The following is a 15,175-nucleotide window of genomic DNA, read 5'->3' on the forward strand; positions in this document are numbered from 1 at the left end:
CTCCCTCTGTTTTTATTTACTCCGCATAAAACGGAGGGAGTGGTGGTATAATAAATGACGCGGGCGGGGGAGGGGGAGGGACGTCGGTTTGCTCTCAACTGCGGTCCCACAAGCGAGCGAAAACGCAAGACGAAAAGCGTTCCATTCGGTGAGCGCCGTGGAGGGTCCAGCGTGCCGGGCTGCAACGCGAACGCGACAAGAGCAATGTACAGTCAAAACTGATTGACCGGTCGTCACCGGAACCACTATTCACACCAGAACCTTCACTGCTCGGCCTACGCCAGCCACTGCCCTAAAACCACACCAAATCTCCAGCCCATTCCCCCACCTTTCGATCCCCTAGCCCGCATCAAGCGTCCCCTAGTTCACCGGAAAGCCATGGTGCACCAAAAGATCACTTACTACAAGATGCTGACGCCGGAGCGCCGCGCAGAAATCGCGTGGTGGTCGGCGCCACAGACCTCCGTTCCCAAGCTCGCTTTGCGGCGGGCCAATCCCCGAGTTCTCTGGAGCCAAGCTACGAGGAGGAGGAAGCCGATCCAATGTTCATGGCGGAGGTCGCGGCACAGAAGGCCCCCGATGGGTATGAGACGATGGACGTCGACTTCGTGCCGGCATCCGGGTCCCCCATGGTGCATGCGAACCAGCGGTTCAACATGGCGATACTAAAGGAGGACCGGGAGGCAGAGGCTCAACTCGACGCGGAGCGCGCGCATGCCGCTGCCATCGAGGCTCTCCTGCAGACGGAACCGGATGTCGTGGATGTGAACCGGGCAGCGGAGGATCAACTTGAGGCGGAGCGCGCGGATGCCGCTGCCATCGAGGCCCTCTTGCAGGCGGAACCGGACGTTCTGGACTTGAACCGGGCGGCAGAGGCTTGACTCGACGCAGAGCGCGCGGATGCCGCTCTCATCGACGCCCTCCTGTAGGCGGAACCGGACGTCCTGGACTTGAACCGGGCGGCGGAGGCTCGACTCGACGCGGAGCGCGCGGATGCCGCTGCCATCGAGGCCCTCCTACAGGCGGAACCGGACGTCCTCGACTTGAACCGGGCTGTGCTCTCGTCCGTGCAGAGCGCCCGCACACTCCGCTTGAACGAGTAGCTGGAGGCCGAGGACAACCACGGTGCGGAGACACACGTCGGCAGCGACGGCTGGTTCACGCCGGCAGCCAAAGACGACGAGGTCGTCTCTTTCCACGAGCAGTGATAGTTTTTCTTTATGTTGTTGTTTTTATGGATCTTTTGCTGTGTAAAAACATATATATTTGTTATGCAAGTCGCCTGACTTGGGTCAGTCTACCATTTCAGGCGGTTGGATGAATATTCTATGTCTCCTAACCCTTCTTTCCTTCTTCTTCTTCCCCAACAGACCACCGCACGGGCCGTACGGATACTCCCCAACATACGGTTGGATAAACATACTCTATGAACGAAAATTATGTGTCAGCGATAGGATGGCTGAGTTTAGTTTGTTCACATGCGACATCACGTGTCAGTGAGGGTGCATTCCCTTGGTTGGGTTTGCGGCGTGCAGGAGTGACTGTGTGAGGGTGCGGTGCGACCGCGGCGTGCAGGAGCGACCGTGTGAGAGTGCGGTGCGACCGCGACAGCCGTGCGCAAGTGTACCTCCTTCTCATTTTGAAAACTCTAGGCAAGCTTGGCAAAAATGTGTGGCGAAGTTTGGCAATGCAAGGCCTAGACCCAAACAGGATAAGTACGTACGTACTAGGAGTACTAGTGTTAAAAAAGAAAGGCGGGGTTTTCCTTCGCAGGATTTAATCGATACAAATCCTCGTTTCATGTGTCAATTAATGCGTATTTTTTCTACAAAGACCAAAGAGCTAACCATGTCACTCCTCATCGCTTGATTAATGCAGCGCCATGCAAACCAACCTTCTCACTTCCGCATGCATGCAGGGGATATTAATGTCCTTGGTTGCTAACCCCATCAATTTTGCCTCGATTAGTGTTAGTGGCCCTTTGCAAATTGTAATTTTGATATACTGTCCTTGTGTACAAAAAAATGGAGGTAGTAACTATATTTGACTTCCTTCCCCATTGCGGTGACGTTGACAATATCTTTTTTTTGGTGGTTTGGCGAAGTGCGTTCGACGGAGAACACCATTGAGGGAGACCACGGTAAGTCGTTCGCAAGTGCCGCCTGCAAGCCGAGACAACCGCCTTATTTGCATCCAGGAAGTCCTTTACTAGTACTACTAGGAGTACTAGTGCGGTGAGATGGTTTCTCGAAGAAGACGATGGAGAAGCGGAGTCAGCGAAGAGTGAAATGATGGTTGCTTCGTCCGTGCTTTTGTGATTTGACGCCTCACTGCTTTGTGATTTGTGATAGAAGGAACAGGGGAGTAGACTCTGTGCTCTATACTGTACTACATGCGTCCAAGCATGGGAGAAAGAGGGGAGACGTTGCATTTTTCTATTCCTTCAATCAATCAATCAGGGAGCTTCGGTTCCATCTTTTTGGCTTTGGCAACACCGTCCACAATGGTTCCCACGATGCCAAAAGCTATTTTCACATTTTGCTACACATTGTGGATGCCCTTAACCATACCACTTGGTTTTGCTCCTATGTGCTATCTATACAAATCTCAATTATATTGATCTAAAAAATTATAGAATCAAGATTAGTAAAAAGGAGGTGATTTTGCCGCGCGGATGGCGGGGGAGGTTTCTTATTAGAGCAATGCTACGTCCACGTAATGGTTTACGTAAAGTTACGAACTGATGTGATGTGGGACTATTTGATTGGATTAAAGGAGAGGATTAGGCCCACCCCACCTGAAAATCAGGGGGGCATATATAGATTAGATGGAAAGTATACGTAGCAGCTACGTAGCCCTTTGTAAGTCTAGGATTAGGCTTCTTATTTTTGGAGGACGTTGTCTTGGCGGTTTGCTAACATGCGGCCCCACGTGTCAGTGCTTTACCAAGTCGATCCGCGTCCCACATGAGACAGAACAACGGCAGAAGCAACACGTGGTTAAGTTGAAGAAGATGAGGGAGAAGCGGATTCAGCAACGAGTGAAATGATGGTTGCTTCGTCCCTCCAACTTAACTGCGGGAAAGGTGCAGCTTTGTGATTCGACGCCTCATTGCTCATTACTACGCCTGCGCCATGACTGGGGTGCTTCACCCCGACTGCTCTGCACTATATTCCGGTATGGCACGTGGACCCGGTAGCTTGATGTCCCACATGTCGGCGAAAGGGACTAGAAGATTTATGAAAGCGAGCGCTCCACTCTTACGACGGAGGAGTAGACGACACGACAGCCCAGTGAACTGTCACTTGTAGTACTGTATAGTACTATAGTTTTGTTGTTTCGCACGATCCATCGATACAAACCCGATTAAACAGGAAAGGGCGGGATTTTTCCCGCGCGGTAGATGATACTGGCCATACATTTCAAAGTCAATTTTAATGTATGCAAACTGAATAATTATAAGTAACAATATGATATCTAGTAAAACTAAAAACACATATGATTTATTGTGTTAGAGTGTAGTAGTAGTGTTGTATTGCATAGTTGTTAGATGTAACATGCGAGAACGTGTAGAGATGTAGTTTTGGAGGGCCTACAGAGAGAAAAGCGTAATACGGTCAACGAACTTCAGAATAAGCTGATTACGGTCACTATATACGTTTTGCGGTGATTATACGGTCACTTGCTCACAGTTCAGCATCGGATTGCACTCTGTTGACCGGCCAAATAGTCTGCATGGCACCATGTTGACTAGTTAAATTTACCACATTCCTTGTGGGTCCCACCTGTCAGTTCGCATAGGCAAAAGGTCAGATAAACACAAATTTACGCAGGCGCGACAAGGCTCCAACCCGTGCGCGGGAATCACATAGCATGGAGCCGACCCCAACGATTTTAAGCTTACAGGCACAGTACACGCTATCCTAGACTACTCTACACATGAAACTGCCACACGAGCGTCCGGGCTGCGCTTGGCTCCTCGCCGCTTCTGGAAGTCGAATAATGATGGAGTACTACTGCACTGGAGGAGTACTACAGGACGCTTCTGGCCATCTGACACCGATTGAACTGCTGCATGTCCACCGCGTGCGGGAGGGAGAGCGTGTAGCGAAAGCTTCTCCTAGTCTTCCCAGCCACCACGCTCATGGGCGAGGGAGGGACGCTCCTGCCTTTGCATGTATGACAGGTGGGCCCGATAGGTGTGTGGCCAACCTGTCATACAGCCAAAGGCAGGTGCAGTTAAGTCCGCGAGGGAGAGGATAATCAAACTTCTCGTTGATGTACGAGTTGACGCGACACATCAAAGCACTGCACTCGATATATTTCAATAATTTGCGTTTACCGATGCATTAATTACAACGCATGCATGCATGACGTGACTCTCCTTTTGATACTTGCATGCGTTGATTTAATGCACCTTGAAGTAGTATAAAATATGTGACGGTGAAGCTTTGTAATACCCCGGCCCAAGTCTAGAGATGGTTGTGCACGAGGAGGGCGAGATCATGTAGACCGAACAGGACCCGACGATGGAGCTCTCTAAGGTCTCGATGGACCTCACCGTGCTCCACTGCCCCTTGAATTGTGGTTTCTCAACGAGTTGTGCTGAACTTCTTGTGAATTGTGGTGGTTTTCAGTAATGAAAATCGGAAGGGGCAAGCCCTTCTTTGATCAAAAAAAATATTAATCGTCCTTATATATTCATCAGTCTTGCTATAAGTCGCAGTAGATGCTATATAGGTCCGTCAGATCTTACATCAAGATCCGTGCTTTCAGATTTTCTTTTTTCTCTCTTAAATCTCAGTCGAGTGAGACATAGCCACGCCATTAAACAGAGGCTCGGGCGCCATTAATGGAGACCTTGGGAGAGAGGTGGACGGCAGATGGAGGTCAAAGGGCTCTCCTCCCGATAAGCACGCGCAGGGGTCTGATCGCACGCCTCTCATTCTCAAATAGCTACCCTGCATTATGGCGCCTCCTAGCTAATAAAAAAGGGGACGCGTGGCGGCACGTAAATGGTACTAGTAAGTAGAATGCCCATGGTTTCAATAATACTTGTGTTTCCGATTGTAACGTGACAGCACTTGTTCCAAAATGACTTTGTTGATCGTTAATGTGTGCGCCTTCGCAAATCGGACTGCAAATTTACCACAGCATGTTGGTGCCATGTCATGGCACCAAGCCAAGTTTCATTATTTTCATGCGTGTTTTGGATTTACAGGAATTAAAAAACTAAGTTTCTCAATGTTTCCAACCCAGCCACGATGCCCAGAATTTTGAATTTCATTCCCATTTCTTGCATGGAACCTAGAAATTTACCCGAGGACACACATGTGATTTTTCAACCAACTTTGGTGCACTGGAACATGTGCTTATATTTCAAATTTGAATTATGCACACAAAGGTGACACGTTCCCTCCCAGAACCACGAGCCTTCTTGAGAGAAGCTCCGATTTGCAAGAAGCTTATACCAAAATTTGTTCCTATTCGGCCAATTTTTTTTACCACGGCATGGTACTACCATGACATGACACCATGCCAAGTTTCATGATTTTAAAACCAAGTTTCTCAATGTTCTCGACCGAGCCACGATGCCCAGATGTTTGAATTTTATTCTCATTTTTTGCATGGGACCTACTCCCTCCTTCCATCTATATAGGGCCTAATGTGTTTTTCAAGACAGCCTTTGACTATTGACAAGATTAATAGCACATGAGATGTATACTATGAAAATTATATTATTGGAAGCTCCTTTGACATACAAATGTGAAGGTATGCTTTGTGTAAGTTGCATGTCATATATTATTGCTCTAACGTTTGGTCAAAGTTAGCCTCGAAAAATTCATTAGGACCTATATAGATGGAAGGAGGGAGTAGAAATTCACCCGAGGACACAAATGTGATTTTTCAACCAACTTTGGTGCACGGGAGCATGTGCTTGTAGTTCAAATTTGAATTATGCACATTAAATGACCAAAAACTCAATAATGTGTAAATAAGGCCAAACGAAGCCGGAATAATTCCAAAATTTAACAGGGCACTCATGTAGTTCTATGTTGCCTTTGTAAATAAACTCAAGGGGGACAATGTATATCATTTCACACTCAAAGGTGGCACATTCCCTCTCAGAACCACGAGCCTTCTTGAGAGAAGCTTCGGTTTGCAAGAAGCTTATACCAAAATCTGTTCCTATTCGGCCAATTTTTTTGCCACAACATGGTAGTACCATGACATGACATCCATGCCAAGTTTCATGATTTTCAGACGTGTTTTGGATTTACAAGAATTTTAAAACCAAGTTTCTCAATGTTCTCGGCCGAGCCACGATGCCCAGATGTTTTAATTTTATTCTCATTTCTTGCATGGGACCTAGAAATTCACCGGAGGACACAAATGTGATTTTTCAACCAACTTTGCTGCACGAGAGCATGTGCTTGTAGTTCAAATTTGACTTATGCACATTAAATGACCAGAAACTCAATTAATGTATAAAAAACGACAAATGAACCCGGAATAATTCCAAAATTTAACAGGGCACTAATGTAGTTCTATGTTGCCTTTGTTAAGAAACTCAGGGGGGCAGCGTATATCGTTTCACACTCAAAGGTGGCACGTTCCCTCTTAGAACCACGAGCTTCCAAATTGGCCCAATTTTTTACCACAACATGTTAGTGCCATGACATGACACCATGCCAAGTTTCATGATTTCCAGGCGAGTTTTGGATTTACATGAATTTAAAATCAAAGTTTCTCGATGTTCTCGACCGAGTCATGACGCCCAGATGTTTGAATTTCATTCCCATTTCTTCCATGGGACCTAGAAATTCAACTAAGGACACACATGTGATTTTTCAACCCACTTTGGTGCACCGGAGCATGTGCATGCAATTCATATTTAGATTATGCACATTAAAAGTCCAGAAACTCAATTAATGTATAAAAAGGCCAAATGAACCCGAAATAATTCCAAAATTTAACAGGGCACTCATATAGTTCTATGTTGCCTCTGTAAATAAAATCAGGGGAGAGGCAGCGTATATCGTTTCGCACACAAAGGTGACACGTTCCCTCTCGGAACCACGAGGCGTGTTGAGAGAATCTCCGGTTTTGTAAGAGGCTTATACCAAAACTTGTCCCAATTCAGCCAAAAATTATACGTATGAAAACAGGGTTTAGATTATCCCAAACATCTCGCTACCTAGACCAATAATGTACTATGATTTGAATTCAACATAAAATGGATACAAATATTTGAATTGGAGAGCATATGCTACATGTAGTTCATAGTGAAATATGATTACTGCTATATGTATCTTTTTTGTTATCAAGATAATATTTAAATTATTGTATAACTTGACAACAATTGTATTCAAATAAGGAAAATTGATTCAAATTTAGTCCATATGGTAGACGACAATATATATGTTCACATGGTGGAGTAAAATGTTCATATATGATGGAAGATCAAAATGTACGACTACATCAATTATAAACCGCAAGGTCACCTAACGATATATTCGAATTCAACATAACGTGGATTCAAAAATTGAAATTCGAGATCATGGCATCTGTAATCATATAAAAAGGGACATTACTCTTTCTTTGGTGGGAATTGATTTGTTTTTTGTTGTTGTTGAGGGAAGTGCGAATTGATTTGGTACTGTGCAGGGTAATCTTGTTCTCCCGATTTTTTTAGATTTTTCTTGTAGTTTTTTCAATGGCATCTATAGCAATATAGTAAAAGGGGACATGACTCTCTTGTGCCTTGTATGAATTGTTTTTTTACACGTTAAGTTTGTTCTGCCGAACAAGGAATCCGCACCTTGTTATCCCGAAATTTTCAAGCTCGAGTATCTTTTGTCTCACCTGCTTTGAAACTCCCGCTTCTTCAACCCGCGCCGCGCCTTGTTATCCCGAAATTTGGACAAGCGCGAGAACTCCCTCCTCATCCGAAATCGCTCCCGTAGCCCAGGCACGCGAAATCCCCTTCTACCCCTCAGCCGGAAATGAAGCTCCACGTCGCTGTGTCAAAACCGGTGGGGGTACGCTGGTAACTTACCCTACATTTCGGACAAGCGCGCCCCTAAGCTTGGCTCCCCTCCCCCTTCGCCCCCCATTCGTACACCGAGGCCGCTAAAACCCGCGAAACCCCACGCTCCTCCGTCGGCCTCCCGACCGCCGCCCAGCCGGAGACTCTTCCCCGACTACATCGTCCACCACAACAGCTCGCCGTCCCTCATCCACCGCACCGGATGAGGATCCGTTGTCGATCTCATCGTCCCGCCGGATCAGCCGCCCCGTCCTCCACCTCCAAGGAGCTGCCCCGATGTTCGCCTCGTCTATCGTGCCACCTCAATCCCCACAACGCCGTCTTGACCTGCCCCACCAGAACCGCAGCACCCTCACCAATTCCTCCGATGAAGCCGAGGCCAACTCGGCGCCACCAAGGAGGTTCTGCACTCACCGCTGCATTTTATCTTTTATTCGATCTCACAGGGCTGCCGGTGCTCGATACCGAGCAGACATGGCGTGTCTCCATCGACGGCGCAGTTGCCGGCCACATCATCCACGGCGTCTCTCCCCCATGTCGTTGCTTCCTCGGCGGCGACTTCCACAACGGCACTAGCTGCAGCTGCTCTGGCTCTCGCTCGCGCTGCGGCTCTGTTCTTGCTGCCGGTCGCGCTGCTGCACTGCTCCTGCTTTCGTTCGTGCTGCTGCTCTGCTCTTGCTCTCGCTTGCGCTGCTGCTGCACGACCTCCGGCAGCTACAGGAGTTGCTGCTTTAGCACTCGCTCGCGGTGCTACCGCACGACTTGCTCTCTGCTAGTGCGTTCCCTGCTCGAGCGTCTGCTGATTTAGATCACTGCTTCTCTGCTACTAGTGCTCGAATGCCCTAAACATCTATTGCAATGCTCTGTTACTAGTTCAATCAGTTTCAACAGTAAAATTCAGTTTCGACTGTGAAGTTCATTTTCTTCAGTTAAGTTCAGAGTGAACAGTACTTACAGCATCTGTCGGAGCGGCCGTGGTGCGGCTGATGCGTTTTACATCTAGCACTTTTGGTGATGTATTTTACATCATCTATTGCAGATGATATTAGGGTCCCACTTCAGATTAACGTTGTCTGTCTTGTCATGCTTCAGCCTCGTCGCCGTACACCTTAGCGGAGCTGCTCCAACGATGGAACCGTCCATCACAGCGGAGCAGTACCCTCGGCGCCGTTTCCAAGAATAAATGGGCTCTGAGAAGGCCGAAAGATAAGGCTGGAAACGGCCCAACGGAATAACGGGCCGTTAATGGGTATAAAGTGATACACTGTTCATTACGGGCCAGTTTCACCACGGGCCGTTAATGGGTGTAAAGTGATACACTGTTCATTACGGGCCAGTTTCACCACGGGCCGTTAATAGGCCAAGAGTTACATAGGGCCTCATATGGGCCGAAAGACATCATGGGCCATACATGGGCCAGAAGGGAAAACGGGCTGGAATCATATTGGATGGCCCAGATGACGCTACTGGGCCTAATTCGGATAGGGCGTAACGGGGCTTGGGTTAGCGGGCTGTAAATGGGCTATATGCGAACAGGCCGTTAACAGGCTTTCCATGGGCTGGCCCGCCACCTTTTGACCAAGTCAGACGGGCCAGCCTTTTCACAGGAATGGGCATCTGTTGGGCCGTGCCATGTGTCGACATATCATAGGCGCCTTCTGTCCAATGAGTGGATGACATCTGTCCCAACGATGAGCTGACACGTGTTTCCTCCGGCCAATGATGATTTTACACGTGCAAAATCCCCATTGGTCGGGGCTATTAACGGGTTATCGGATCCAAAACCTGACCCGATAGCTTAACGGCGTTCCGTTACGGTGGATGCCACGTGTCGGTCACCCTTGACGAAAGCCCTTCTGTGACGCGCGATTTATAGTCATGGAAGTGCACACTTCCGTGATGATAATTTTGGTAATGTCATGGAATACTTCTACGACAGCACAGGTATGACTATCCTGATTCTGTCATAAAATCGTCATGGATGTACATGCATGATAAAAAACGCGGCCTACTGTGACAAACACGTATCATCACGGAAGTGCATTTTTTTGTAGTGTAACTATCTACCAATCTTCGAGGATGATGTGAGCCTCGGCGACGAAGACTTCATAGTGCCCGAGGAACCCCTTTGAGCAAGAGCACTTTAAGCGCCAGCTAATCGCAATAGCGAGAAGCCTAAAAAAGAAACATCAGCAGCTTCAAGCCAAACAGGATACGCTTAATGACAGATGGACTAAAGTCCTGGCAGCCGAGGAATACGGCCTTGAACGCCCAACAAAGAGCTACCCGACACTACTGCAGTATGCTGCTAACGCGACACTACGATCAGAGACCCTTCGAGAATCTATCTGCGATGCAATAATCGCAAACAGTGCTGTATGAAAACCGTCAGAAATGTGTAAAACGTTTGCGATGACGGATGCATCAAACACGGTTCAGGTTTTAGTTGCGTGTGCAATGAAGGGCATACGGTTCAGTTCAATGAACTGTTTGCGATGATGCGGAACAAAAGAAACGGGCAGCCTGATGAAGGCGTGTGCGATATAGAGCATACGGTTCACTTGGATGAACTGTTTGTGATTAGGCAACACAAAAGAAACGGGCAGCCAGGTGAAGGTGTGTGTCATATACAGCATGCGGTTCACTCGGATGAACTGTTTGTGATTAGACAACACAAAAGAAACGGTCAGCCAGATCAAGGTGTGTGTGATTGAGGGCATACGCTTCAGAAGGATTAACTGTTTGCGATTAGGCAATAGAACAGAAACGGGTAAGCCATATCAAAGTGTCTGCGATTGGTGGCATGCACTTCACATGGATGAACTGTTTGCGATTAGCCACAACAAACTAAAACAGTTAGACAGATCAACATGTGTGCGCTAGACGGGCACACCCATTCTAATTAAAAGAAGCGTGCGCGATGGTAATAATGAGCGCGCACGGTTGTTGGAACAAGACATGTGCTGACATTGCCTATTGCGGTGCATCCTATGCTGCAAACGCCACGTACGCGGCCGAGAAGGCGTACGTGCCCACGTTACGCCTTCCGGGAATAGTGCCGCACTTATAACCGTCAGTAAAGTTTGAGCATGCATCCCGTCACAATTTTTTTAGAAGAACAGGGAGGCCGCGTCCCGTCACATTCCAAATTGCAAACCTGTTCACACCGATCAAAACCTAAACGGTTTCCCACTTAGGAGCGTATTACTACGCGGTTATAAATACTACTACTCCAGGATGACTGCACATTCCTCCTCAACTCCTCATCCACAAAAAGTAAAAACCAAACAAGTCATTCATCATCGTTCCCTTGCATCTGCCATGGCCAGCGTGAGTTCTGGGTCGACAGATTGCCACCATGGAGAGGTGAGCCTGGAAGCGGGAGCACGAGAGATGTCCCGCCTCGCCGCGAAAGCAGCCAACATGTCCCGCTGCACGGCCGTTGCAGCAGAGAGGTCCCACCGCGCCGCCGAAGCAGCACGGAGGACCCGCCACGCCGTCGATGCAACATACTGGTCCGGCCGTGCCGCGGAAGCAGAAGAGATGTCCCGCCGTGCCACGAATGCAGCAAAGATGTCCTCCCGCGCTGTGGCGGCCTGGGAAAATGCCTCGCGGGCAGGCGAGGACTCTTACAGGCGCATGCGTGCCCTCGTCCTTAGGCAGATGGATCAGATCTCCAAGTGGGAGAGGTTGCAGGATGACCTGAAAGCCTTGTTTGAACAATCTATCGACGTCATCCGGCAACTAAATGAGAGCAATGCGAAGCTCCAGGCCGAGTGCAACCTGCTAAGGGCAAAGATCGTCGGAAGTGTGGAGCGGCAGCAGCAGACCACTGCCTTGCTGAAGAGGACCGGCGTCATCGTCGAGAAACTTATGGACAAGAATAACAAGCTGCGCATCGAGCGCAGAAGGCTGGTGGAGGAATCCGTGGATGCTCTCAAGCAGCATCTTCAAGACAAGAAAGAGCTCGTCGCTCTCGCCACGGAGACTAGTTCCCGCGGCCTACGGCAATGCATCAAGAAAGTAGAGATCAGCGAGCCAGATCGTTGTCTTCCTTCTTCTTTTTCCCATGAGTATTTCGAGCGTTGCCGCATGTGGCTTTTTTTAATTATGTTTCTAAATATGTAAGACAATTATTATCCACTGTCATCGTCCTTATATTCATCATGCTTGCTATAACTTGCAGTTGATGCTATATAGGTCCATTGGATCTTACATCAAGATCCGTGCAAAACTTTCTTTTCAGATTTTCATTTTTCTCTCTTAAATCTCAGTCCAGTGAGACATATAGCCACGCCGTACAACAGGTGCTCGGGCGCCATTAATGGAGACGTTGGGAGGGAGGTGCGCGGCGGGTAGCCGTCAAAGGGCTCTCCTCTCAATAAGCACGCGCAGGGGTCTGATCGCACGCCTCCCGTACTCAAATAGCTACCCGCACGACACCTCCTAGCCAATGAAAAAGGGGACCCGTGGCCGCACGTAATTGGTAAGTCGAACGCCCACGGTTTCAATAATAGTTGTGTTTCCGATTTGTAACGTGACAACACTTGTTCCAAAATGACTTTGTTGATTGTTAATGTGTGGGCCTCGCAAATCGGACAGAAAAATTACCACAGCATGTTGGTGCCATGTCATGAGACCATGCCAAGTTTCATGATTTTCAGGGATGTTTTGGAATAACAGGAATTAAAAAACCAAGTTTCTCAATCTTTTCGGCCGAGCCACGACGCCCAGATGTTTGAATTTCACTCCCATCTCTTGCATGGGACCTAGAAATTCACCCAAGGACACACATGTGATTTTTCAAACAACTTTGGTGCACTGGAGCACGTGCTTGTAGTTCAAATTTGAATTATACATATTAAATGCCAAGAAACTCAACTAATGTACAAAAAATCCAAAAAAGCCCGGAATAATTCCAAATTTAGCATGATACTTCTATTTGGTCTAATTTGGCTGTGTAAAAAATTTACGGCGGGATAAGGCAGTGTACGTTGTCGTTTCGCACACAGAGGTGACACGTTCCCTCTCGGAACCATGAGCCTTCTTAAGGGAAGCTCTGGTTTGCAAGAAGCTTACACCAAAGCTTGTCCCAATTCGGCCAAAAAAATTACCGAAGCATGTTCGTGCCATGTCATGACACCATGCCAAGTTTCATGATTTTCAGGCGTGTTTTGGAATTACAGGAAATAAAAAACCAAGTTTCTCAATCTTTCCGGCCGAGCCACGATGCCCAGATGTTTGAATTGCACTCTCATCTCTTGCATGGGACCTAGAAATTCACCCAAGGACACACATGTGATTTTTCAAACAACTTTGGTGCACTGGAGCCTGTGCTTGTGGTTCAAATTTGAATTATGCACATTAAATGCCCGGAAACTCAATTAATGTATAAAAAGGCCAAACGAGCCCGGAATAATTCCAAAATTTAGCACGGTACTTCTATTTGGTCTAATCCGGCTGTGTAAAAAAATTAAGGCGGGACAAGGCAGTGTACGTATGTCGTTTCGCACACGGAGGTGACACGTTCCCTCTCGGAACCACGAGCCTTCTTGAGGGAAGCTCCGGTTTGCAAGAAGCTTACACCAAAACTTGTCCCAATTCGGCCAAAAAAATACCGCATCATGTTGGTGCCATGTCATGACACCATGCCAAGTTTCATGATTTTCAGGCGTGTTTTGGAATTACACGAATTAAAAAACCAAGTTCCTCAATCTTTCTGGCCAAGCCACGACGCCCAGATGTTTGAATTTCACTCCCATCTCTTGCATGGGACCTAGAAATTCACCCAAGGACACACATGTGATTTTTCAAACAACTTTGGTGCACTGGAGCACGTGCTTGTAGTTCAAATTTGAATTATACACATTAAATGCGCAGAAACTCAATTAATGTATGAAAAAGGCGAAACGAACATGGAATAATTCCAAAATTTAGCACGATACTTCTATTTGGTCTAATCTACCTGTGTAAAAAATTAAGGGGGAGAAGGCAGTGTACGTATGTCGTTTCGCACACGGAGGTGACACGTTCCCTCTCGGCACCAGGAGCTTTCTTGAGGGAAGCTCCGGTTTGCAAGAAGCCTGCACCAAAGCTTGTCCCAATTCGGCAAAAAAAATTACCGCAACATGTTGGTGCCATGTCATGAGACCATGCCAAGTTTCATGATTTTCAGCCGTGTTTTGGAATTACAGGAAATAAAAAACCAAGTTTCTTAATCATTCCGGCTGAGCCATGACACCCAGATGTTTGAATTTTATTCCCATTTCTTGCATGCGACCTATAAATTCACCCAAAGACACACATGTGATTTTTCAGCAAACTTTGGTGCATTGGAGCATGTGCTTGTAGTTCAAATTTGAATTATGCACATTAAATGCCCAGGAACTCAATTAATGCATAAAAATGCCAAACGAACCCGGAATACTTCCAAATTTAAACACGACACTCATGTACTAGTTGCATGTTCACTGTACGTAAATGTTCTAGCAATTCACACACCATCCTTTCCCTCCGTAACACCATTTTGTCTTTCAAAACATAATGTAAAAAACAGGTATACCACAAACAGTTTACTAGAAAGAATCGTGTGGGATGCGATATAAAATATCTTGGTGCACCGTCTTGTCTGGCTTACGCAGGAAGCTTCATCGTCTACAGTCCACCACCCCCGCTTGAACAACACTTGCGTGCTAGTTTCTCGCGGCACCGAGCGATTTTTTTGCCACCACGGAAATATCTATCTCCCCGCCCCCTCCCTCCTAACAAAAGCCACATTTCCACTGTTCCTCCTTGCTTTCCAAGTTCAAACCTTCACTGCTGCTTACTGGCAGCTCAGCCTCCTCGCCGGCGATCCTTCTTATTGCAGCGCCGCCTCCTCGCCGGCTACCCTTCTTCTTGCAGCGCCGCCTCCTCGCCGGCGACCCTTCTTCTTGCAGTGCCGCCTCCTCGCCGGCGACCCTTCTTCTTGTTGCGCGGCCTCCTCGCCGCCGACCCTTATTCTGGTTGTGCGGCCTCGTCGATATGGTCAGGTAATCCACACCCCACCCACACCATCCTCCTCCTTTGCCGTCCCACATGCCCCGACTGACGGAGCGACACCTTCCAACGAAATCACCGCCCTCC

This window comes from Aegilops tauschii, chromosome 7, assembly GCF_002575655.3.
Source record: "Aegilops tauschii subsp. strangulata cultivar AL8/78 chromosome 7, Aet v6.0, whole genome shotgun sequence".
Taxonomy (NCBI): domain Eukaryota; kingdom Viridiplantae; phylum Streptophyta; class Magnoliopsida; order Poales; family Poaceae; genus Aegilops; species Aegilops tauschii.